The sequence below is a fragment of the Gorilla gorilla genome, chromosome 19 (assembly GCF_029281585.2).
Source record: "Gorilla gorilla gorilla isolate KB3781 chromosome 19, NHGRI_mGorGor1-v2.1_pri, whole genome shotgun sequence".
Lineage (NCBI taxonomy): Eukaryota > Metazoa > Chordata > Mammalia > Primates > Hominidae > Gorilla > Gorilla gorilla.
Window position 1 is genome coordinate 29,654,601 of NC_073243.2, and position 26,138 is coordinate 29,680,738.

General features: G+C 40.4%; 1 long non-coding RNA gene across 1 annotated transcript in view; it reads left to right on the forward strand.

Annotated features, from left to right (window-relative positions):
• Nucleotides 1-3,867: 3,867 nt before the first annotated feature.
• LOC129527922 (uncharacterized) overlaps nt 3,868-26,138 on the forward strand; it is a 64,636-nt gene continuing 42,365 nt past the window's right edge. The window contains exons 1-2 of the long non-coding RNA XR_008673024.2: nt 3,868-4,333; nt 12,112-12,206. This is a non-coding gene — a long non-coding RNA (uncharacterized lncRNA). The remainder of the gene's footprint in view (nt 4,334-12,111; nt 12,207-26,138) is intronic.

Here is a 26,138-nt window from a genome sequence, read left to right on the forward strand (position 1 = left end):
GTGCTGATGCTAGGGATAGAGGGAGGCACAAAACAGATACCGCTTCTGCTCTCATGCATGAGGGAAGACAGGCTCTAAACAAAGAAGTGGATGTGAGAGTCATGTTGTGATAAATGCCATACGGGAGATGTCCTGCATGTGTGCATTAGGGGGAGTCTGACCTAGTCTGCAGAATGAGATTATTTCTAATTCCAAATAAATGGAATCTTAATTTGTATGGTTCACAGAGTATTTAATTGTATGCTGTAAGAAAACTGGAAAATTTGGTGTTGTGACTAATTCCTATAAATGTTTGTGCTCATCCTGATTATCCAAGAATATAGAGTACCAGGTGACAATCTCATTCTGGAAACTTTTGGAGGTCCTGGCAGCCTGAGAGTGTGAATAGTTTGTTCTAATTGAACTGATTGAGCAGGTATGATGGAGTGGTTTATGCATGGATGCATTTGGAAATAATATGTGTTTACTAAATGTAAGAATAATAATCTGTCTCTTGCAAAAGCATACACACACACACACACACACACACACACCTCCTGTAAATGTTAGAAACATATATGCATTTGTGTATAAATACATGCATATATATACATATATATATATATATATATACACTTCTCATAGTCAAAATTACACCAAACATACAGGTTTATACCTTATTTTTAGTTGATATTATTTTTAAAGCATTACCATTTTTAGGATACTTTTGATGAGCAAATATAGAATGTGGTGTATTCTACAGCATGAATGTACCATAATTTGCTTTTATGTCCAATTCTATAATTAGAATGTAAGTTGCTTCCAGGTTCACGTTATTATGATCAGTACTTTAGTGGATAATTTGAGCATAAACCTGGGTCTGAATTTTGGAAAATTTTTTAGTATAGATTTATAAAATTCCAATTTCTAGGTCAAACAGAATAAAATTTTTAAGGCTTTTAATATGTGTTATCAAATTACTTTTCAGAAAAAATGAAATAGTGATACCAATTTTTTTTTAAAATTACTCAAACACTTGGGTTCTATTGATTAATCTTTTTGGTTTGTTTTTTTGAGACGGAGTCTCACTCTGTCACCCAGGCTAGAGTGCAGTGGCGCAATCTTGGCTCACTGCAAGCTCCACCTCCCAGGTTCCTGCCATTCTTCTGCCTCAGCCTCCCGAGTAGCTGGGACTACAGGCTCCTGTCAACATGCCTGGCTAAATTTTTTGTATTTTTAGTAGAGACGGGATTTCACCATGTTAGCCAGGATGGTCTTGATCTTCTGACCTCGTGATCTGTCCGCCTCAGCCTCCCAAAGTGCTGGGATTACAGGGATGAGCCACCGCACCTGGCCGATTAATCTTTTTGTTAAAACAATCAATCTGGTTTCATATTCAGGGTTTTTAGATGCTTTTATTTTCATTATTGGGAAAAGAGAGAATGAAAAATATTGCCTGAGCCCTATCCCATCAGATAGAATGCCAATGTTTTTACATAGATGTAACTAAAGGATGCTATAATTTTCTTTTTCTTTTTTCTTGTTTTTTGAGACAGAGTTTTGCTCTGTCGCCCAGGCTGGAATGCAGTAGCATGATCTTGACTCACTGCAATCTCTGCCTCCCGGGTTCAAGTGATTCTCCTGCCTCAGCCTCCTGACAGCTGGGATTACAGGCACGCACCACCATACCCAGCTAATTTTTGTATAATTTTTAGTAGAGATAGGGTCTCTCCATGTTGGCTAGGCTGGTCTCAAACTCCTGACCTCAGGTGATCCACCCGCCTCAGCTTCCCAAAGTGTTGGGATTACAGGCGTGAGCCACCGCACCCAGCCAAGATATTATAATTTTCAAATAATTTGTTTCTTTTCTTTTTGACAAGTCCTTGATTTTCATTATTATTATTATTTTTGGTCACTGACATGTGAACCTTGTTTGTGACTATATATGGGAAGGAAGTACGTACATATATGTGTGTATTTGTGTTGGGGGATCAATGAAATGCTAGCCATGTCCTCCTTTTTTTTTCTTTTTCTTTTCTTCTCTTTTTTTTTTCTTTTTTTTTTTTGAGACAGAGTCTCGTTCTGTTGCCCAGGCTGGAGTACAGTGGCTCAATCTCTGCTCACTGCAACCTCTGCCTCCCGGGCTCAAGCGATTCTCCTGCCTCAGCCTCCCGAGTAGTGGGGATTGCCATCATGCCCAGCTAATTTTTGTATTTTTAGTAGAGACAGGGTTTCACTATGTTGGCCAGGCTGGTCTCGAACTCCTGACCTCAGGTGATCCGCCCACCTCAGCCTCCCAAAGTGCTGGGATTACAGGCATGAGCCACCGCGTCCAGCCAAAATATAATTGTCAAGTATTTTCTGGTTCTTTTCTTTTTGGCAAGTTCTTCATTTTTTTATAGATCACTGACAATATGAACCTTGTTTATGAGTATACATGGGAAGCATGTAAATATGTGTACATATATGTGTGCATGTGTATCGGGGGAACAATGAAATGCTAGCCATGTCCTCCATTTTTTGCCTTTCACTCTTAGTGTAGGTAGGCTTTTCTTTGTTATTATTTTACTTTATATTTTAGGGATGAGATCTCTCTATGTTGCCACTGTCTATGGAGTGCCGGTCATAGGCACCATCATAGTTTGCTACAGCCTCGAACTGCTGGGCTCAGGATTTCCTGCCTCACTCTCCCAAGTAGCTGGGACTACCAGCATAAGCCATCATGCCTAGCTGATGTTCTTTTTAACCAGGAATTTGAATTGGCTTCATTTCATTCAGAATGACATGTTTATATTCTTGATGAGATAATTTGTGAAGGCCTAATATACGAACCAAAGCATGGATGCCTTAGGGAGGAATTTATTTTTGTTTTCTAAACAAAAATGTTAGAATGTTTTTGTTTTCTACAGAACGTTTTTAAAACTTCAAAGAAGGTAAGTTCGGCATGAGAATTTCTGTTTTCTCAACCACGACTCTCTCATGAAATAAACAGTGCCAGGCCGCCCTCCCTTCCAAGCTTAGAAACTTGGTTTTTTCACTGCAGATTCTCTTACTTTCAGATCGGAAGTAGGAGGAAAAGCCAGGAGGCCTTGAACTGTTGGGCTGTTTCTCATTTATTTACCTACTTCTATCAGCCTGACCTTTGGAACTGACGAGTCGATTAGGTCAAATGGTTGGTTGGTCAATGCAAGCTAAACAAGTTACTTGCTTAAAAAGAAAAAAAAATAAAAAAAGCAACCTTTTTTCTTTTAACCACTCAATTGACCAAATGAAATTCTCCCCCTCATCCCCTCCCATTCTGTGCCTGTACTGTTGACAGCCAGTTGAGACGGCCAGGACAGAGCAGTGACTAGGACAAAAGAGCGTGATAACAGTTGAAGTTTTGGCCAACAGAGGGGTCAGAGGCCAGAAAAGCAAACCGAGATCAAGGGACAGAGATAACTGGGGGCAAAGCCCATGCAAATACTCGGTGACCAGGAGAGTGGCCGTGTGGAGAAGCAGGGCAGGAATGTGACCACCCAGCTGGGTGAGGGGCTGCTGGCGTGGAGGCAGCTGCCTGCTCAGCCCAGCCCAGCTGCATTTTCTCCTCTTTCACCCTGGTGAGAACCAGTCTTCCTTCGGTTCTGCCTGAGGACCCTGTAGGTGCTGAAAATGGAATACAGCTGGCAGGTAGTGGGGGGACAATGAAAACGTGCCCTGATATTATTCTGAGAGAAAAAAAGAGCTTTATTGCTTCTCGTCAGACTATACTATGTTTTAGGAAGAGTTGGGTTCCCCCAAAGAGAAGGTGCACGGTGCTGGGAGCAGGATCCTCAGTTTGTAAGAACGCACTCACTGCTCTAATGCAGCCAACAAAAAATTTTTAAAAAGGGTGATTGAAGGTTCAACTTTTGACATGTAAAATCCAGTCATAGCTTGGGTTTCCCAGAAGCAGTCCCTGAGACAAAGATTTTAGTGCAACAGTTTATTTGGGAGGCGATCCTGGGAAACACCAGAAGGGAAGTGGAAAATTGAAATGTCGAAGGAAGCCAATAAAATATGCGTTATTGAGCAGATGGCCCCTGTGACCAACTAGGCTCAGTATCTCTGGGGAACCCCCAGAGACAGTGTAGAGTAAATTCCAGAATTATGCCATCCAAGGGAAAAGGGAGGGAGCTGAATCATTCATCTCTCAGCTGTTGCAAGCTATTGGTGGAGGGATTTTCCCAAGAGGCATTACCTCCCAGGCTTGTCCTCACTTTGCCTGTGTGGCCTCCAGTGGTCAGACAGAACCCAAAGGAAAAGAGCCAGGGTGCAGATTGGCAGAAGCTATTCTGGCCCATGTGCAGAGCATCAAGAATGTGTGCTGCAAAAGGTGAGTCGGTGTGCTCCATTGCTAGGAAAGCTCAGCATTGCGCTCACAGAGATATCGAAGATTCAGCCAGGAGAGTCCTCATTATTTACTCCCCCACTAATGATCATCCCATCAATTTCATGGATCAAAAGAGACAGGAACACACTTCCTCTGGCAGCTGGGTCTCCAGCCCTTCCATCTGTTTGGTTGTTTTTGTTATAAACTTCAGGAATGTATCTCAAGTAATGAGAATTTTTTTTTAATTAATCACTCCTTTGTACAAGTCCAGGCTTATAATGAAAAGCAATATGAATTAGAACAACTTCTGAGGCAGAAAATGCCTGGATAAAGTAATCAAGAGGGAAAGCTCAATGGACAGTCATGGAACCACATATATCCATTTGCCAAGTTCATAATTTTTGAGATAGCAGCCTTCTGACAATTTTGATGTATGTTTCACATAATCATCTATTATCTTAATTTGTAACATTTCTTTTAAACTCACCAGAGGGCATGTTCTTTCAGAAGCTCAATTATGTGCAGTTAGTTGTTTGACAACACTTTTGGCAAATGGTTATTAAGAGAGTAGGATCTGTGTTTTTGACAAACAGGACAGAGCAAGATTCCCAGCACATGCTGCTGGGAGGGGACCCAGGGCGTGAGACAAATCTCCTGCAGATTTTTTGAGAAATGTAATGTATTGATAAGCATGGAGACTGAGAAGTTCTGACTTCTTATCCTGTAGGGTACACTCCCAACGAGGAAGGGGGAAGAGGAGCATCATTTAACAAATGTTTATTGAGGGTTTACTACGTGCTAAATCAGAGATTCTTTTGGTCTCAGGACACTTTATACTCTTGAAAGGTACTGAAACCCACCAAGTACTGTTGTTTATGTGGGCTATATCTACTGACATTAATCATATTTTAGAAGTTAGAACTGAGAATCATGTTAAAAATTATTATTAATCCATTTAAAAATAATAAAACCACTATATATTAACATAACAACATATTATGGAAAATAATTATATTTTCTCAAACAAAAGAATATATAGCAGGAAGAGTGTCATTGCTTTACCTTTTTGCAAATCTCTTTTGTGTCTGGCTTGTTAGATGGAAGACAGCCGAATTTTTATATCTGATTCTGCATGTAATTTGTTGTAATATGTTGTTTGGTAGAAGTACATGAAGAGAATCTGGCCACACACAAATATATGGTTGGAAAGACGAAGAGTATTTTAATAGCCTTTCAGATAATTGTATGTATTTTTCTTTGATGTGATACCCAAACTTGACAAATCGTTTGTTTGATCTTTCTTTTCTTTCCTCCCTCCTTCCCTTCCTCCCTCCTTCCTCTCTCCCTCCATTCTCCTCCTCCTCCTTCTTCTTCTTTTCTTCTTCACTTTTTTTTTTTTTTGAGACATAGTCTCGCTCTGTCACCAGGCTGGATGGAGTGCAGTGATCTCAGCTCACTGCAACCGCCACCTCCCGGGTTCAAGCGATTCCCTGACTCAGCCTGTAGTCCAGTAGCTGGGACTACAGGCATGCGCCACCTTGCCCGGCTAATTTTTTTTTTGGATTTTAGTAGAGACGGGGTTTCATCATGTTGGCCAGGATGGTCTTCATCTCCTGACCTTGTGATTCCCCCACCTCGGCCTCCCAAAGTGCTGGGATTACAGGTGTGAGCCACCGCGCCTGGCCTTCTTCACCATTTTTAAGTGAACATTCACATCGCTGTCAATCGTCACCATCATCTCCAGAACTCTTTTTGTCTTGCTAAACTGAAACACTGTATCCATTAAACAACAATTCTCCATTCCTGACTTCCCCCAGTTCCTGGCAATTTCCACTCTACTTTCTGTTTCTATGAACTTGACTGTTCTATGTACTTCATACGAGTGGAATCATACAGTATTTATCTTTTTGTGACTTGTTTATTCCACTTAGCCTAATGTCTTCAAGGTTCATCCATGTTGTAGAATATGTCCAAATTTCCTTCCTTTTTAAGGCTGAATAATATCCCAATTACATATATATACCACATTTTGTTCATTCATTCATTCATTCATTCCTTCCTTCAAAGACATTTGGGTTGCATCCACTTTTTGGTTATTGTGAATATTGCTGCTATGAAGATAGTTGCACAAATGCCTGATTGAGTCCCTGCTTTTACTTCTTTTGGTTATACACCCAGAAGCAGAATTGCTAAGATTGTGTGGTAATTTTATTTTTAGTTTTTTGAGTAATTGCCATACCTTTAAGTAGTAATTACTTAAAAGTTAGTTGCAGTGTGGAATCTGAAACCATATTAATGAACTTTTGTGACCTGTTACTTTAAAATTCATTGGTCTGCCTTGCACATTGAATAAATCTTTAACCCACGCATGATTCTTCAGTTTGTATGGGCCATTTGAAAAAGACTGGTTCACTGAGTTATGTAGCTTTTCCAACAGTCCATCTTTAATAGAATATAAAACAATCACATTCATTAATATTGCCCCTCACATCATCAGAAAAATCTTCAAAGTATTGCAAGCTGTTAAGTTCATGGTGGCTGACACAATTCTGATTTTTATTTGAAAGCATGTATTTTATCTTTGGCAACAAATGCTGCCAATTGTTTTCCTTGAAGTGACAGCCTCACTTTGTTCATTTTCAAGAATGTGTCTAACACTTACTCAAGTCCTAATCATGATAATTTGTAGTTTTTTAAGTAATAATGATATCTACAGGGGTAGGAAAAAACTATTTTGAGAATAGTTTGGATTTCACAGACTTCCTGCAAGTTGTCTTGGGGATGGCCAGAGGCTGTGAGCTGTCATTTGAGAACCACTGTGTAAATACAATGCTGCTTGGCTGAAAATTCATACACATACTAAACACATATGTACAGTATGTATCTTATTTGTTAAGAAAACTTATTTTCGCTATTCGAAAATAACATAGATCTATAAGTGAAAATTCACTGAAGCAAACATATGACAATAAAAATCAGCAGTAATCTCATCATCCATGAAATAGCTATATTTATTTATTTATTTGTTTGTTTTGAGACAGAGTCTCACTCTGTCTCCCAGGCTGGAGTGCAGTGGCGCCATCTCAGCTCACTGCAAGCTCCGCCTCCCGGGTTCATGCCATTCTCCTGCCTCAGCCTCCCGAGTAGCTGGGACTACAGGCGTCCACCACCACGCCCGGCTAATTTTTTGTATTTTTAGTAGAGACGGGGTTTCACCGTGTTAGCCAGGATGGTCTCGATCTCCTGACCTCGTGATCTGCCTGCCTCGGCCTCCCAAAGTGCTGGGATTACAGGCGTGAGCCACTGTGCCTGGCGAAATAGCTATATTTAATAATTTGCTACCTGTGTTTCCAGATAACTACCTATATCTATTTATCTACGTATTTACCTTTTAAAAATAAAATCCTATTAAACAAATTATTATGTAACCTGCTTTGTTTGTATAATGATATGGGATAAATATCTTCCATGCTATTAACATTATCATAAAGATACTTTTTAAGAAAAGGCTTTATATTGAATCATATGGCTATATCAAAATTTATTTTTGTATTTATTTTTTTGAGATGAAGACTCACTCTGTTGCCCAGGCTGGAGTGCAATGGAGCGATCTTGGCTCACTGCAGCCTTTGCCTCCCAGGTTCAAGCAATTCTCCTCCCTCAGCCTCCCGAGTAGCTGGGATTATAGGCATGTGCCACCACACCCGGCTATTTTTTTTTTTTTTTTTGTATTTTTAGTAGAGAAGGGGTTTCACCATATTGGCCAGGCTGGTCTCGAACTCCTGACCTTGTGATCCGCCCACCTTGGCCTCCCAAAGTGCTGGGATTACAGGCATGAGCCACTACACCTGGTCTCAAAATTTATTTTAACCAAAGCCAGGAGTTACTTGTTATAAAAATTCTGCATGTATCATTCTTTTTTCTTTTTTCTTTTTTTTAATTTGAGACAGGGTCTCTTTGTCACCCAGGCTGGAGTACACTGGCACAATCTCAGCTTATTGCATCCTCAGCTTCCCTAGGCTTATGTGATCCTCCCATCTCAGCTTCCCAAGTAGCTGGGACTACAGGTGCATGCCATCGTCCCCAGCTAATTTTTGTATTTTTTGTAGAGACGAAGTTTTGCCATGTTGCCCAGGCTGGTCTCAAACTCCTGGCCTCAAGCAATCCACCTGCTTTAGCCTCTCAAAGTGCTGGAATTACTGCATGAGCCGCTATGCCTGGCCCTTTCACCCACCATTTTTTATTTTTTTATTTTATTTTTTTAGAGACGAGGTCCTACTCTGCCATCCAGACTGGAGAAGTACAGTGGCACGATGTAGGCTCACTGTAGCCTCCGCCTCCCGGGTTCAGGCAATTCTCATGCCTCAGCTTCCTGAGTAGCTGGGATTATAGACCTGCACCACCATACCTGGCAAATTTTTGTATTTTTAGTAGAGATGGGGTTTCACCATGTTGGCCAGGGTGGCCTTGAACTTTTGAGCTCAAACTGATCCACCCACCTCAGCCTCCCAAAGTGCTGGGATTACAGGCATGCACCACCGTGCCTGGCCACACCCACCATTCTTATAACTAAATTATTAGATATTTATTACTATTTTCTTCCATACTATAAGTTTTTAGAAGTAGTATCCTGTAGATCATGGAATCTTTATGTTTTAGAATAAATATGGATGTTGTCTAATTGTCCTCCAAAATGTTGTCTCAACCTACTCTCCCATAGGACCGTAGAGGGCCTGGGTCCAGGTGCTATTTTTTGCCCTCTGATGTGCACCAGCTTGTTCTTGTTCCTGTGATGGAGCATTTATCTCTGTGCGTTCCCTAAGGAGGGAGGACCTGTTCAAATGGTGTGTGCCCATGGCCCATTTCCTGTGCAATCGAGTGATACCCCACACCTCTAACACACACACCTTGATCTACAGGAAAGGGCAGAGCTGTTGGGCCCCATTTCCCAGATCAGCCTTGCAGGAGGGCACTTATTTATTCTGTGTTGCTGAAACGTCATCGTCTCCTACTCCCGAAGTTTGGGTTTCTGACCATCCAATCCGATGAAAGACACAGACAACTACAATTTCCAGCAGTTGTAACTTCAGATTCTCTTCCCCACATGCCAGGGCCTCACTTTTCAGCTTACTGTAAGACCTTGGGTCTGGCTGAGTAATAAACTTGGTGCATGGAAGAAAGAAACTCATCTAACTTGAAGAAAGCTAAACCTGCACCAACTTCCTCTAACATTTTCTGACTTGACCAATTTGGTTGAGTATCAAACTTGTAGAAAGAGGGTAGAGTTGATTATGGCCCTCTAATGTTTTTATTAATATTATTTTTGATTGTGATGAAACACATATAACATGGAATTTATCATCTCAGCCACTTTAAGTGTACAGTTCAGTTGTGTTAAGTACATTCACATTGTTGTGTAACTATTACCACCATCCATCTCCAAAACTTTTTCATCTTGCAAAACTGAAGCTATATACCCATTAAACACCTCCCAGCCCCTGGTAATTTCTATTCCAGTTTTTGACTCTACTCTAGGTACCTCATACAAGTGGAATCACCCAATATTTCTCTTTTTGTGACTGGCTTATTTTACTTAGCATAATTGGCCCACTGATTGTAACAGCCTGCTTTTATGAGCCAGCACCAGGATGGTTCGATTAGTGTGTTTCAAATGGATAACATCAGGATTTTCACATTCCTGAGTAAATTTGGTCGGGAAAGGGGATGTATAAACATTGTTATTGCTCTTGAAAGGGATAATTTGTCTAAATGAGTTTTTAGAAGAAATGCCACAGCATCACTATTAATGAGGTTGTCAGTGAATGTCTATCTATGTAAAGAAGAACAAAACCAGACTTTCAGGCATGTATTTTCTTGCCATTTCATGGCAAGAAGCACAATATCCTGGACCACGAGGGTTTTAGAATCACTGACAGTTTATTGTCTTTACCCTTCCTCTAAAACCGAAGGACTCCTCATTGCCATGGCCAGTTTGGAACAACTGTTCTTTTTCTGATAGTATGTTGCAGAGTTGACTTTGTCTTGGTAGAAATTTGAGGGTGGTATAAGCACCACAACCTAAAGCATTGTGTCAGTGGCATTCCAGTTCTTTTGTTTTTTGAGATGGAGTTTCGCTCTTGTTGCCCAGGCTGGAGTGCAATGGCGTGATCTCGGCTCACTGCAACCTCTGTCTCCCAGGTTCAAGCGATTCTTCTCCCTCAGCCTCCCTAATAGCTGGGATTACAGGTGCCCGCCATCACGCCTGGCTAATTTTTTTGTATTTATAGTATAGACGGAGTTTCACTATGTTGGTCAGGCTGGTCTCAAACTCCTGACCTCAGGTGATCCACCCACCTAGGCCTACCAAAGTGCTGGGATTACAGGTATGAGCCACCATGCCTGCCCAGCATTCCAATTCTTTATTAAAATTAATTTAGACTATCAAGAAAGTCTAAAAAAATTGAACACTCAAAGGATTGCAGAGGATGCCGTATAGATGTCGAAGGCTGCCTGTGTAGAAGAGGGAGGACCTGTAGCAGGTGCTTCTGACTTCCACCCATGACTTGCTCTGTGCCAGGCACACGTTTATTGAGTGTGTCAGTTCATCCCATTTTACAAAAATGCTATGAGGTGCTTCTTATTAGTGCTATTTTAACAAGTGCAGAAACAGAAGAGAGAAGGGTTATATAATTTCTTAAAATCACAGAACTGGGAAGTGAAGGAGCAGGATTTGAATTCAGGCAGTCCAATTCCAGACTCTTTGGGGCTTCATAAGCCTATCCTAAGATTCCTTATCTCTCAACAGATGGCTAAGTATTTATTAGATTGGCCTGTTGACGAAAAAACCTTTAAAAAATAATATAACACTTTTACCTAAAAAATAGTAATAAAATAGAAAGCACTAGAAGTGATTTTTTTTGTGATAATATAAACCTATGATAAAAGTTTTTTGAAAAATGTTTTTTTGAAAATATTTTTGGGGGCTTTGCAAGTAAGAACATTTGAAAACTCTCTTCTAGTCTACAAATGATTTTGGAAGAGAATGATTATGCTAAATCTGATTTTATTAGAAATGAGAAAAGATTAAAAATTATTTAAACCTAGTAGGTAAAAAGCTACTCCACTACCTTGGAGATCACTTTAATTGTCTGGAATACGTCAATGGAATATCAGTCAAACACAAAATAAGAGACTGCCTTCATCATAGTACATGAAAATTATTTCCTTTGTGAAAAACAGAATCAGGAATAGTTCTGTTTTAAGAAAAATGTTACTAAACAAAACAAGTGTGTAAGGCAGGCAAAGTGGATCACACCCAAATGACCACATGCCCAGCAAGTATAAGTAAATATTTTAACGGCCTTTCCTCCTTGTTATTGTGATATATGAAGCTATGCATTACTTTTTAAACCGAGCAATCAGATTTAGCAGAATAAGCCTATGCATTTCATCCAGGATTATGACAGCGGATTAGGTAAGGCCTACAGGGACGGTACAGCCGGTGATCGGGCTCCCAAGCACCTACTGAAAATTTAAAGGAGCTTTCTGCTTTCAGATCCCTATCACATCCTGGACTTTCCTGCAAGAGGCAGATTATTACAGTCCCCTGGGAGCCACTCAGGGGGAGTCTCAGGGCACAGAGGTTATTTGATTCAATTACAAGAAATCTGATGAGTATCTACAAGGAACTCAGAGCTGTGGTGGGTGAGAACAGTTTTGGATATATGGAAAAGATGAATAAGGCAGTGTACTGGCTCTTAAGGATTTGTGGTCTTTTTTAGGGAGAAGAGAAAAAAGTGCATGAAGTAAAGAAAAAGCAGGGAATGAGAGAAAAAAATGGAGGAGTGAGTGCCACAGTCCAGTCAGTAAGTGCTACGTAAGTGCCTGGAAGAGCGAGAGAGGGTGGGGACTGTGCTGGGAAGTCCAAGACGCAGGGTCTACGTGGATGGTAGCTAACACAATAGTGGTCTCCCCCCAAGAAACAAAGCAATGGCATAGAACTAAGAACTCTAACTCAAGACAGTTTTCCTGAAATACAACAACTACATTTTGAAAATTACCATATTCCTGAGAATATTGACCCAGAATGATCAACACTGAGACATATTCTAGCAAAATTTGGGGGCTTACAAAAAGGAAAAGAAATCCTTTGGGCAAGAACCTGACCCCGAAAGTGAATTCGATTATCATCAGATTTTTGACAACGATGTTTTATGCTAGAAAAAAATGGAGTAACATCTTTCAGACAGCCCCTTCCTACAGACTCTTGGAAAGAACTAGCTGTAGACAAGCAAAATGGCTAGAGGACAGTGACACAGGGCTGGGGTTGATAGTTACTCTAGAGCTGAGATTAAATGAGGGCTAAACCGGAGGCAGGACAGTGCATATGATGGTTATACGATCTGACAATGCAGATATGGGATGACCACAAAAATCAGGGGAAATGGGAAAACATATGAAAACATTTTTTTGTTTGTTTTTGAGACAACCTGTTGCTCAGGCTGGAATGCAATGGTGGATTCATAACTCACTGTAACCTTGAACTCCTGGGCTTAAGCAATCCTCCTAACTCAGCCTCCCAAATAGCTGGGACTACAGGTGCACGCCACCATGCTGGGCTAACTTTTTTTTTTTTGGAGAGACTGGATGTTGTTGCTATGTTGCCTAGGCAGGTCTCAAACTCCTGGCCCCAAGTGATCCTCCCACCTTGGCCTCCCAAAGTGCTGGGATTACAGGTGTGAGCCACTGTGCCCGGCATGAAAGCATTTTTTAAACAACTCTCATAAATTACACCAAGTGTTAGAGTGTGATATTGCTATTCTGATACTGCTGTGTGTAGTATGGGATAAACGGTCACCTTTTTATATTCTGCACCTTCTACCTAACCTCAGGATAGATCACTGGACACAACATCAACTTTTTGCTTCTCTTTGTAAACCATGCTATTTATTTATTTGTTTATTTTTACCAGCAATGACTTTGGAGGCTTGCTTTAATAACACCACTCCTTCTCAACTCCCCAGGTTTCCGTTTCTGTGCGAAGGGCTTCCATTCATTCCTGTTATCCTTCTTGCCTTATTCCTGGCTGTCTAGGTTTAGCATATTTTTAAATCTGGAAGAATATTTATCTTCAGACTTGTAGGGACTTTTGTTTATTTTATTAATCTCTAAAGGTCTGTCCTGGACCACTGACAGCCATTGTCCATTTCAAACTCGATTGTTAGCAGAATTAACCTGTCATTTCACGGAAATAGTCTGTGTTGCTGGAAACTGAAACTTTCACACCCAGGAATTTACCAGGCATTTGGTTCAGTGTGGTTTATTTAGATGTCGTTGAATGGCCAACGGCTTAGTTTCTTTCTCTCCCTTTTGTACTTTCTAAGGCAAAAAGGAGAAAATGCTGGGTACTCATCACCCAGAAGCATGTGTTTTATTTTTCTTCATAGATTTTTCTCCATGTGATTATGATTTATGCATTTATGGCTTTCTCCCCATGACAGCAGGGCCCTTTGTTGTTTGCTGTTGTTTCTGCAGCACTTGGCGCCGATGGCATTTCAATAAATATTTGTTGAATGAATGAATGGGATGCTTTTAGATATTATGTATTTGTGATAAAGCAGATATGTGAATTCTTTTTTTTTTTTTTTTTTTTTGACATGAGTCTCCCTCTGTTGCCCATGCTGGAGTGCCCAGGCTGGAGTGCAGTGGCGCAATCTCTGTTCACTGCAACCTCCACCTCCCGAATTCAAGCGATTCTCCTGCCTCAGCCTCCCGAGTAGCTGGGACCACAAGCGTGTGCCACCACACCCGGCTAATTTTTTGTATTTTTAGTAGAGACATGGTTTCACCATGTTGGTCAGGCTGGTCCTGAACTCCTGACCTCAAATGATCCACCTGCCTTGGCCTCCCAAAGTGTTGAGATTACAGGCGTGAGCCACCATGCCTGGCCGATATGTGTGTTCTTAAAGGAAGGCTCTGTGAAGGGTACTAGGCTTTATCACTGACATTTGGAATAGCAGATGGAAAGGTACAGCGAATTTTGTCAAATGCCAGAGACATATTCCCAAAGTTACCTCGGCCACCTATTGTTCCTATGATTGTCTACACAGCTGCCAGACTTGAGGGAGTCAGTTTCAGTTTTTTTCTGCCAAATAACTAGCTGTTGCATGATGTTTTGCCTAAATAAATGAAAAACCGAATGAATAAAACACATTATTATTTTAATTGAATGAGACAGAGTGGGGTTATCACTCAGCAAGAATGTATCCTATCACTAAGTATATTTTTAGTAAGAAAGAAAATTAGTTTTTTGAGCTACAAGAAAGAGGAGGTGGGAAGATCCTCAGGCCTTACCCCACACCTTCCTCAATAAAACCCTGTAATGCTCTTGTCCTGGGCTTCAGATCTGAGACCATCCCGGAAGTCAGAAAGAGGAGAACACAGCCGGGCACTGTGGCTCATGCCTTTAATCCTAGCACTTTGGGAGGCCGAGGCGGGTGGATCACTTGAGGTTGGGAGTTCAAGACCAGCCTGACCAACATGGAGAAACCCCATCTCTACTAAAAATACAAAATTAGCTGGGCTTGGTGGCATGCGCCTGTAATCCCAACTACTCTGGAGGCTGAGGAAGGAGAATCACTTGAACCCGGGAGGCGGAGGTTGTGGAGAGCTGAGATCGCGCCATTGCAGTCCAGCCTGGGCAACAAGAGCGAAACTCTATCAAAAAAAAAAGGAAAAAAGAGAACACAGGCCTGGAGTAATGGGGCTGCCATGCACAGCTGAAGACACTGAACCTCCCCTTTGTCTACTACACACAGCTGAGGAGCTGCCTGTTCTTTCCAACACCTAAGGGTCTGTGATAGGTCAAGCCTGGCTCTGGGGTCCCCTCACTGTCCCTATCAGGCCTTGGACACAGAGGGGTCATAAGCACCTTAGTTGAGTGAGGTGAGTGAGAGCTGCTCAAGTGTTTCAGACAGGCAAGTTGTCCCCTAGTCATGGACACAAAAGGTCCTGGGACAAAGGAGGACTCCAGAGAGGAAAAAAAAAGTATAGCTAGAGACCCAGACCTGAGAGACAGATAGATAGATGATAGATAGATAGATAGGTAGATAGCTTTTAGACAAAGATGGGAGACTTGGGGTCTAAGTGGATGTTGGGGGCCTGGGAGGCTTACCAAACCACTGAAAAAAAAATACAAAATTTTAAATATTTAAAGCTTTTTGTGCTTCTAGATTCAAAGCAAAAAAGAAGACTATGATCAAATGTCTTCCTCCCACTCCTGTAAGTCTCCAACCCCTGGCCTACCAGCGATCTCCCTTAAGGCATTCACTATTTCCTGTGCATTTTTCCAGAGCTACATTACGCATAAAAAAGCAAATGCATCAATAAGTGTTTCCTTTAAAAAATAAATAAATAGAAGCTTGCTATACATATTGTTTTCATCTTAAATTTTAGACATTTTATATTCTGTCTGGAGGGTTGATCCATATCAATGCATAGAGTTTCCTCGTTTGATGGCTGTATATTATTTCGTGGTATGGATTTATGATACTGTATTTTACCAGTGACTGACTGATGAACATTGACATAGCATGCAATCTTCTGCTATTACAGCCAAAGCTGTAACGACTAATCCTATATTTAGGTTATTCCGTAAGTCTGAGAATATGTTTCTCTGTGAGACAAATTCTGAGAAGTGGACTTTCTGGACAAAGGATATATGTGTTTGTGATTTTGATAGATTTTTGCCAAATTGCCTACTATAGAAGTGTATCAATTTACACACTCTGGCAATTTATGAGAGAGCCCTATAACCATGTTTTAATGGGCACTCGAGACCTTGTAGGCGGCCAGAAGGGGACTGTTAAAGGTCTGAATGCTGCAGTGACCATAGTTTTGAAATAAAAAAAATGAGGACCCAGGGAGGTACACTTATGGGGAAAACAGGACAGAATATTTATACTGGAGAGTGCTGTGAATTTTCTGGAACCTGTGGTCACATTGACAGGCTCAGATACGCATGGAAATGCATGCAGAGACCTGTAATGTACTGAGTGGATGTCTGCTGCCTCAAGTCCATTTTGGCAGGAGTCGTACTAAGACTTTTTTTTTTTTGATGGAATCTCGCTCTCTTGCCCAGGCTGGAATGCAGTGGCACTATCTTGGCTCACTACAACCTGTGCCTCTCTGGTTCAAGTCATTCTCCTGCCTCAGCCTCCCAAGTAGCTGGGATTACAGGTGTGTGCCACCACGCCCAGCTAATTTTTGTATTTTGCATAGAGACGGGGTTTCACCAGTGTTGGCCAGGCTGGTCTTGAACTCCTGACCACGTGATCCACCTGCCTCATCCTCCCAAAGTGCTGGGATTACAGGCATGAGCCACCGCACCCGGCCATACCAAGACATTAACATAATAAGACATAAGACTTAGGCATACTAAGACATTTAAAGGCTGGGTCCTGTGATCCTCACAGCCTCAGGCCAAGGCACTCTTCGGCCACCAGACCACTTGATTCTTACTTTATTTTATTTTGAAAGAAGGTGGGGAGATCACATATTAGGGAGTGATTTCTGTATAATCGATGAGCTCAGCAGTGGCACGGGTCCAATTTCGTCATTAAGGCCGTGTGTACATGATGTGAAAACAACCTGTGAATTCCATCCGTTCAAATCGTTGCTAGTGTTGTGGGGGGCAGGAGGAGAACAGTTAAATGGATTGTTAGATTTAATTGACTGGCTGCTTGAATTGATGAGACAGTTCCATTAAAATGGTCGATCCAATTAGGTCACGTGAGATGATTGAAAATACAGGATCAATTGCTTTGGTTTCGTGTTTTCATTCAGTGCAGGCTTAGCTGTGGGAGTGCCCAGCAACGTCTTCATGCCTCATGTCTCATTTTAGCACCTGGGTGGCGGAAGCGTGACTTGGACTTCCAACGTGTGCCATTTAACCCTGGGCAAAGCCCAGGCAAAGCAAACAGTACACTTCAATAGCAATACCAATGAGGATAGTTTACTCTTGTTTTTATTGCATTTTGGATCACAGAGGGATGGGAACAGCATAATCTTTTTAAGAGGTTCGGCTCTCTAAAGATCTTAATCCAGTCCTGGAAAGACAGTGGTATGCGTGTTTGTTGTCGTTATTTTATAGGCCCATCCTCCTAAACACATTACCAAAGAAACTCTTGGTTAATTTCTTTAAAATTTGGTCACAATCCACCACCAGGTGTAAGATAGAGCCATGTGGTTAAATAGCAAGCATTGCATGATGATCTGAGATACAGACCAGAGCTGGTTTTTTCAGTGAAAAGCTGCAAATGCAAATAGAACTCTTTATCAAAACTGCTAATCTCAGCAATGTTAAATAACACATTATATACTATAGTAATGCTTTTTTGTTATGAAAGAAAATACCCGCACCAAATTTGGAAAATAAATAAAAGAAAAGAAAAATCCCCAGAGCCTCTCCAGCCAAATAATGTTATTATCCACTTTAAATTTTCTTTGGGAAGGAGTGGGAAAAACAAATCAAATTAAATCTATATTTTGGGCTTATTTATTTCCTGTAAGATAAGATAATTGAGAGTAAGCTATCAAAAAAGCATGTAGGTACAATTTGGTCCCTTTGTAATCCTAACTATGGGCACAAATTTTATTAGAGTCTTCTTTAATTTGGGGAGAAAGCTTTTCCACAGCTCTAAATCTCTAAATCGAAATTATTAAAGTACCTGGGCCTTCACTTTCTCTCCTAGGAATAAGAGTTTACCTGATGATGCTTTTTGCAGACGAGACGGAAAAACCTAGTTTTCCTTGGTAATGTTTCATATTAGCTCTGAGTTGACTTCAAGAAATCCCGAAACATGCCAGCGTTCAATTTCATCCCACGGCCTTTGTGGTGGCAACTGCCAATCAGAAGCTGCCCTGTCTTTGGGAATAGGGTCAAATGAGTTGATTCTCTGTTGGCTTTCTGCTGCTATTTTTTATGAACTGAATTCCAAGTGAAATCATTCTCCGAACAAGTGGTCATTTTAAAAGCCTGCTCCCAACCCTGTGCCTGAAATTCACACAACTCAGTGAAAGCCAAAAAAATGTTTTCTGAAAGAACCAGGCTCTCTTTCAATAGAAATAATTTTAAACACCTTTTTTTTTAAAAAAAAAAAAAGAAAGAAAGAAAAGAAAAACATAAACTCGACAAGATAAAGAAAAGGAGAAAGATACTGAACTGGTATCCACATAATTTCATTGACAGACAATCTAAGGGAGAGGCAGGATGCCTATTTTATTGAGCATCTACTATGAGCCATGCACTTCTGCTCATTTCACCTTATATAATCAAGGCATGGGAAACTGAGATTTGCATATGAGAGGTGGGGATAGAAGGAAGAGGGGGAAAAGAGGAAGAGAGATTTCCAAAGCCTGGGTCTCCTTCCCCATCCTTTTTTATTGTGATAAAATATCTAACATAATATACAATATAAGATTTACCATTTTAACTTTTTTTTTTTTTGAGACAGAGTTTCGCTCTTGTAGCCAAGGCTGGAGTGCAATGGCACGATCTCAGCTCACTGCAACCTCTGCATCCCGGGTTCCAGTGATTTTCCTGCCTCAGCCTCCCGAGTAGCTGGGATTACAGGATTGCGCCACCATGCCTGGCTAATTTTTGTATTTTTAGTAGAGACAGGATTTCACCATGTTGGCCAGGCTAGCCTCGAACTCCTGACCTCAGGTGATCCACCCGCCTCGGCCTCCCAAAGTGCTGGGATTACAGGTGTGAGCCACTGCGCTGGGCCATTTTAACCATTTTTAAGTGTACAATTCAGTAGCGTTGTTTACAGTCACAATGCTGTGTAACCATTACCACTATTTCCCAAACTTTTCATTACCTCAACAGATACTTTGTAACCCTTAAGCAATGACTCCCTAATCTCCCTCCCCCTGCCCTCTGGTAGTGTCTAGTCTACTGTCTGTCTCTATGAATTTGACTACTCTAAGTGCCTCAGAGAAGAAGAATCATCCACTATTTGTCTTTTTGTGACCGGCTTACTACATTTAGCATAGTGTCTTCAAGGTTCATCCATGTTGTAACATGTGTCAGAACTTCATTCCTTTTTAAGGCTGCGTAATGTTCCATTGTGTGTACACACCACATTTGCTCTACCCATTTACCTGTTGATGGACACTTGGATTATTTCCACCTTTTGGCAGTTGTGAATAGTGCTGCTCTGCCTAGGAGTGTACAAATATCTGTTTGAGTCCCTGCTTTCCATTCCTTTGGGTAGATACTGAGCAGTGGCAGTTTTGCATTTAAGCCTTACCTTTTCAATATATCTCTAGAGAGGCTGGCTCTATATTATGAGCTGGAAGTAACAGCATCAATAACAGGAAAGAAAACTGGATGTTAGTAACAAAGGGTTTTAATTTTGTGTTTTAAACTGGAGACACACGTTAAGGGAAAAAATCCAAGTAAAAGCAAGGGATCTCATTTTCCCCTCTTTTTCTCTTTTCCTTCTCATTCCTCTCTGACTTCTCTGCCTCTCCCCCTCTCCCAACGCATTACAGCCATCCCCTTCTCTCCTCTCAAGTATGTGACGAGTGACTGGCCTCCCGTGTTTATAAGGCTGCTCTGCAATGCGATTGCTCCTCCAGGACTTTATTAATGCCATTTACGATTCCCGTAATAACTAAACCACACTGTTCTCCAAACACCAGGCCTTGGAGAAGTCATTACCCTGGTGATCACAACAAAACTTAATTCTAACAGGCTGCCTGCTGGTGCAATCCGCTGTGAGTAACTCCCTGTGTTCTGGCAGTAAAAACAAATTAAATTAAAGATCCCTGTTCACCAAAGGCCTAATTCTAATTTTTGCAAAGTTTCCATTAAACAATATTGTCTACAGAAAGTGCTCACTAACATGTTCCCCCTGGGAATGACAGGGAAAGGAAATTCCAACAGGAGAATTATTAAATTTCCTCATTAATTTTGTTACACCCTCTTAGCATTTATTAATAATATTAGAATGATCCAAAGATCTGTCCTTTTTGAATTCTGTAAAGAATTTATGGAAATTAGTCTTCATCAGGGAGATGTGAATTGCTGAAAATCAGAGATGAACAAAACAATAGATTAAAAGGAGGTTGCTTTGGTAATAAGTATGGTAATGTAGAGTTCCTTCCTTTTTTAATAGCATGGAAACATTTCAGGGAACATGTTAATATTGTTTTCCCTTGCAAGAATCTCAGTTCAAGTATTTTTTTCTTTTTCTCCTTTTTTTCTCAGTGTCAAGTATTTTAAAAATATTTAATAACAGTGATTTTCACCTTGCCTTTGACTAGCAGTCCTTGGAAAAACTGCATGTTGTCTGGGAAAAGCAAGCCAGGTTTCTCTACATGTGGGGGTGTGGATAAAGTGGTACTTCTGGAAAGCGGTGTGTGAGTGGGCTTTCCACACAAATCGGTTGGTTGGTTTATTGTTATTGCACAACTACGGTGAGGTGTTTGATTTCTTCCATTTCACTTTATTTGACATGGATTCCAGGGTTCTCTTACAGTATTTCCCAAGTGCCCGTGGGCTATCCCATGCCCCGTGCTTAAAACATGAGGGTAGAGAAATTGACAGAACAAGTGACCAAAATTTATTGAGGATCTATCAAGTCACAGGTACCATATTCTAGATGCTTCTATAGATCTTTAAAAAAATTTAATTCTCACAGCAGAACCTTCAGGCTAGGTATTTTTATCCAACATTAATGGATAAGAAAACTTACCCAACGTCACATAGTTTGTAAGTGGCAGAACGATAATTCATTCTTTCATCAATTTAACAAACTAATTTTTGAGTAACAGTTTTGCTCTTGGCACAATGCTAGCCTCTATGGTTAAACAACAGATTCTCTGAAAGGATAGGCACCGAAAAAGCCAGACTGTGACAATTGAAATAAATATCTAAATCTTCAATGTCTGTGCATTATCACATACCCATAAGCCTCAGGAACATTTGGGGAACCCATGACCTCACCAAATGAACCCAATAAGACACCCTAAAGTAGCATGGTCTCTCAGAGAATTCAAAATAGCTGCTTTAAGGAAACTCAGTGAACTTCAATATAATATAGAGAAACAATTCAGTAATTTATCAGAGAAACTTAACAGACTGAAATAATAATCAAAAATCAAACAGAAATCTTAAAGCTGAAAAATACAATGAACCAAATGAACAATGCAATAGAGGGCATCAACAGCAGAATTGATAAAGCAAAGGAAAGAACTGGTTAAGAAGCAAAGGAAAGAAGATGGTTAGAGTTAATAATAATATGTTACATATTTCAAAATAGTGGGCTTGAAGACAGGCTATTTGAAAATACATGGTCAGAGGAGGAAAAAATGAAAAGGAATGAAGAAAGCCTGTAGGAACTATGGGGCAGCATCAAAAGAGCAAATATTCAGGTTATTGAGATTCAGTAGGGACTTGAGAATGTCAAAGGGCTAATAAAAGAAAATTTCCCAAACCTAGATAAAGATACAGATATCCAAATACTGGAAAGTAAAAGGTCACCAGTCAGATTCCACCCAAATAAGTACACCCCAAGACATATTATAATTAAGCACTCAGATGTAAAAGACAAAGAAAGGATGCTGAAAGCAGTGGGAGAAAAGAAGCAAATAACACATAAGGGAGTTACAACTCACCTGGCAGTAGACTTCTCAGTGGAAACCTTACAGGCCAGGAGGGAGGCTGATGATATATTCAGAGTGCTGAAGAAACAAACACTGGCCAATCAAGAATACTGTACCCAGAAAAGCTGTTCTTCATAAACAAGGGAGAGATAAAGACTTTCCCAGACAAACAAACAAACAAACAAACAAAAAAACCACAACAGCACAGTACCGGTATAAAAGCAGACACAGAGACCAATGAAACAAACTAGAAAGCCCAGAAATAAACCCACACATCTATAGCAAACTGATTTTTGACAAAGATGTTAAGTATACACAATAGGGAAGGGACAGCTTCTTCAAAAGAAGTGGTGCTGGGAAAACTGGATAGCCACATACAGAAGAATGAAACTATACCTTTATCTCCCACTAGATACAAAAATTAACTCAAAATGGATTAAAGACTTAAATTTAAAACCTACAATTACAAAACTGCTAAGGGAAAACATAGAGGAAAATCTCAACGACATTGGTCTAGATGAAGATTATTTGGATAAAACCTCAAAAGCATCGGCAATAAAAGTAAATATAGACAAATGGGACTATGTCAAACAAAAAAGCTTCTGCACAGGAAAGAAAATAATCAAAGCAAAGAAATAACTTACAGAATGAGAGAATATACTTGTGAACTGTATATCCGCTAAAGGATTAATAATCAAAATAGATAAGGTACTGAAGCAACTCAACAACAAAAAAACTCAAAAAATGGTCAAAAAACTCAAAAAATGGGCAAAAAAATAGACATTTCTTAAAGGAAGACATACAGATGACCAAGAGATGTGCAAATTAAAACTGCAATGAGATATCACCTTGCTCCAATCAGAATGGCTACTATAAAAAAACAGAAACCAAAAACACATACTGGAGAGAATACGAGAAAAGGGAACCCTTATACGCTGTGGGTAGAAATGTAAGTTAGTACAGCTATTATGGAAAAGAGGAAAAATTGAAAACAGAACTACCATATGATCCAGAAATCCCATTACTAGGTAGTGGGATTTCATATGCAAAGGAAGTGAAGTCAGTATGTTGAAGAGATAACCTGTGTTCATGTGTTTATTGCAGCACTATTCACTTTAGCCAAGATAGGGAACCAACCTAAATGTCCATCAACAGATGAATGGATAAAGAAAATGTGGTATATATACACAGTGAAATACTATTTGACCATAGAAAACAATGAAATCCTGTCATTTGTGGCAACATGGATGAACCTGGAGGAAATTACGTTAAGTAAAATAAGCCAGGCACAGAAACACAAATGCTGCATGACCTCACTTATATGTGGAAACTAAAAAGTTGTTCTCATAAAAGTAGAAAGTAGAATAGTGGTTGTCAGAGAATGGGGATAGGATGGAGGAGGGAGGGATAGTGAGGGATGGGTCAATGAGTACAAAGCTACATTTAGATAAGAGAAACAAGTTCTAGTATCCTATTACATAGTAGGATGGTTAGAGTTAGTAATAATGTGTTATATATTTCAAAAAAGCTAGAAGAGATGTTTTTGAATGTTCTCATCATGAAGAAATAATACATGTTTAAGGTGATAGATATGCTAGTTATCCTGATTTGATTATTACACATTTATGTAAACATTGCATTGCACCCCATAAGTATGCACAATTATTATGTGTTAATTATAAATAAAAATATACAAAAAGAAGTGGTCCCAAGTAAAAGTTGTAGAGAACTAAAGAGATGAGAGCTGGAAAAGAAGGACCAAGAAACAGAGCGATATCAGTCAAAGTCCCGTGAAGGGTAATGTTGGCTTTGTTCTCACAGGAGACAGGGCAGGTCACACCTGAAAGTCATCCCTAGCTGGGGCAAGGAGCTATAGTGTTTGTTTACCTGTATACACCAGTCATTAGTCAAAGGCTTAACCCAGAAACATGTAAACCCCAGGCACTTTCAGCTATCAGGGCTTCTAGGCAAAGCTGACAATAAAAATTCAAGTGCTGGAAATTGGGAGTGAAAGTGCACAGGGAGCTGCTGTGAACAAGAGCGAAAAAGGGCATGAAGGAGCATTAACAACATTCACTACAGTGTGAAAATGACACTTGTACACTCTGTCATTGAATCACTTATTGAGATGCTTTATTATTATTTTCCTTAAAAAGGTGGGTTAAATATTTCTTATGGGTTTTTTTTTTGAGATGGAGTCTCACTCTGTCACCAGGCTGGAGTGCAGTGGCATGATCTTGGCTCACTGCAACCTCCACCTCCCAGGTTCCAGCGATTCTCCTGCCTCAGCCTCCGGAGTAGCTGGGACTAGAGGCGCGCGCCACCATGCCCTGCTAATTTTTGTATCTTTAGCAGAGACGGGGTTTCACCATGTTGGCCAGGATGGTCTGGATCTCTTGACCTCATGATCCACCCACCTCGGCCTCCCAAAGTGCTGGGATTACAGGCTTGAGCCACGGCACCTGGCCTCTTACGGTTTTTTAAAACAAAATTTTTTGATGTGTATTAGGCTTTTATCTTCAGATTTTAGTGATCATTTTGTTTTTTCTTTTTGCTGTTTGTATACAGAGGTGGTTTTCAACATGTTGTCCCTGGACCAGAAGAACAAGTATCACGGGTGGGTGAATGGGTGAGGATACTTGTTAGAAATACACCTTCTTAGGATTCATTTAAAACCTATTCAATCAGAAACTCTGGGAGTGGGACTCCGAAGTCCAGATTTTAGCAAGATCTTAAGGTGATCCTGATATTGCTCAAAGCTTGGGAATCACAGCTTTATGGACCGACTGAAGAAGTGTTACAGAAAAAGGAAAGAAAGGAAGGAAACTTTCTCCTATTCAGCTCCTGCTTTATGCTAAATAGAGTCCTAAGTATTTGAGAGACATAACCTCATTTATGATTCCTCCTAATTCCCATGAAATGAATATTGTAAATGCCATTTCATGATAAACAAACCCAAGAGTCAGAAAAGTAAGTTTATTTGCCTAAGGTCATAAAGCTAGAGGCAAGGTCAGGATTTGAATCTAGGCCTGACTTTGAGGCCATGTATTCTAGTGTATTGGGCTGTGCTAGGAAACTAGATGACAGTTAGTGACATTCGCAGTGAAAAGTGGACACAAGTATAGGCCTATTACTATAGCATTGAGGAACATGTAGAATTGCTTGGGTTTCTGGCTGTGACATGTAGCATGTTGAGTGCAGCATAGATCAATAGGTACCAGTGGAAAAGCTGGGGCAATCGCGATCAACATCACAATGCAAGTGTGACAAAAATCTCATGTTCTCAAATATTCTGGAGAAAGGTGAGTCTGAAAAGGAGTAGAGAAAAGTAGAAGTGGTTTTTGCTGTTATGGGAATAGTAGCTGTCCAATTACAGATATTTGGTTTTGCAATAATAACAAAATGAGAATTGTGTAATTGTGTGCTAGGGATAACGGTGGTAGTGGTGGTGGTTATGACAGTGATGGTGGTAGAGTTGGTGGTGATAGTGGGCGTGATGGTGGTGGAGGTGGCTGTAATAGTAATAGTGGTGATGGTGGTATTAGTGATGATAGTGGTAGTGGTGGTGATGGTGGAGTGATGTTGCTGACGATAGTAGTAATGATGTTGCAGGTGGTAGCGATGGTAGTAGTGAGTGCGATAGTTGTTGCAATGATGGAGGTGGTGGTGATGGTGGAGGTGATGATGGTGGTGGTGCTGGAAGCAGTAATGATGGAGGTGATGGTGATGATGTAGGTGGTGGTGAAACTGAGGCTTTGGAAAGAAGCACAGTTTCCCAAACTTAAAAAGTAAAAGCTAAAATTGGGGTGATCTATGCATTCATTGATAATCAAGGTTAACCCATATGGAGTGCGGCTTCCTCTGTGCCAAAAACTATGCTTAGCATTTTAGTTTATTCTCATAAGATCTCTGCTAGGCAGATGCCATTGCAAATAAAGAAATAGTAGATGTGGGTATTAACACTCATGGTCACAGGTCTATAAGCAGCAGAGCCAGGAATTCACCCAGAGCCCACATTTGACCACTGAACTATACCGTGTCTCAGCATCTATTCAGTGCGGAGTTGCATCTTCAGAATATATGCCCAGTTCTTTGCAAGATTTTATTATGAGTTGCTGCATTTTTCTGATGCTTC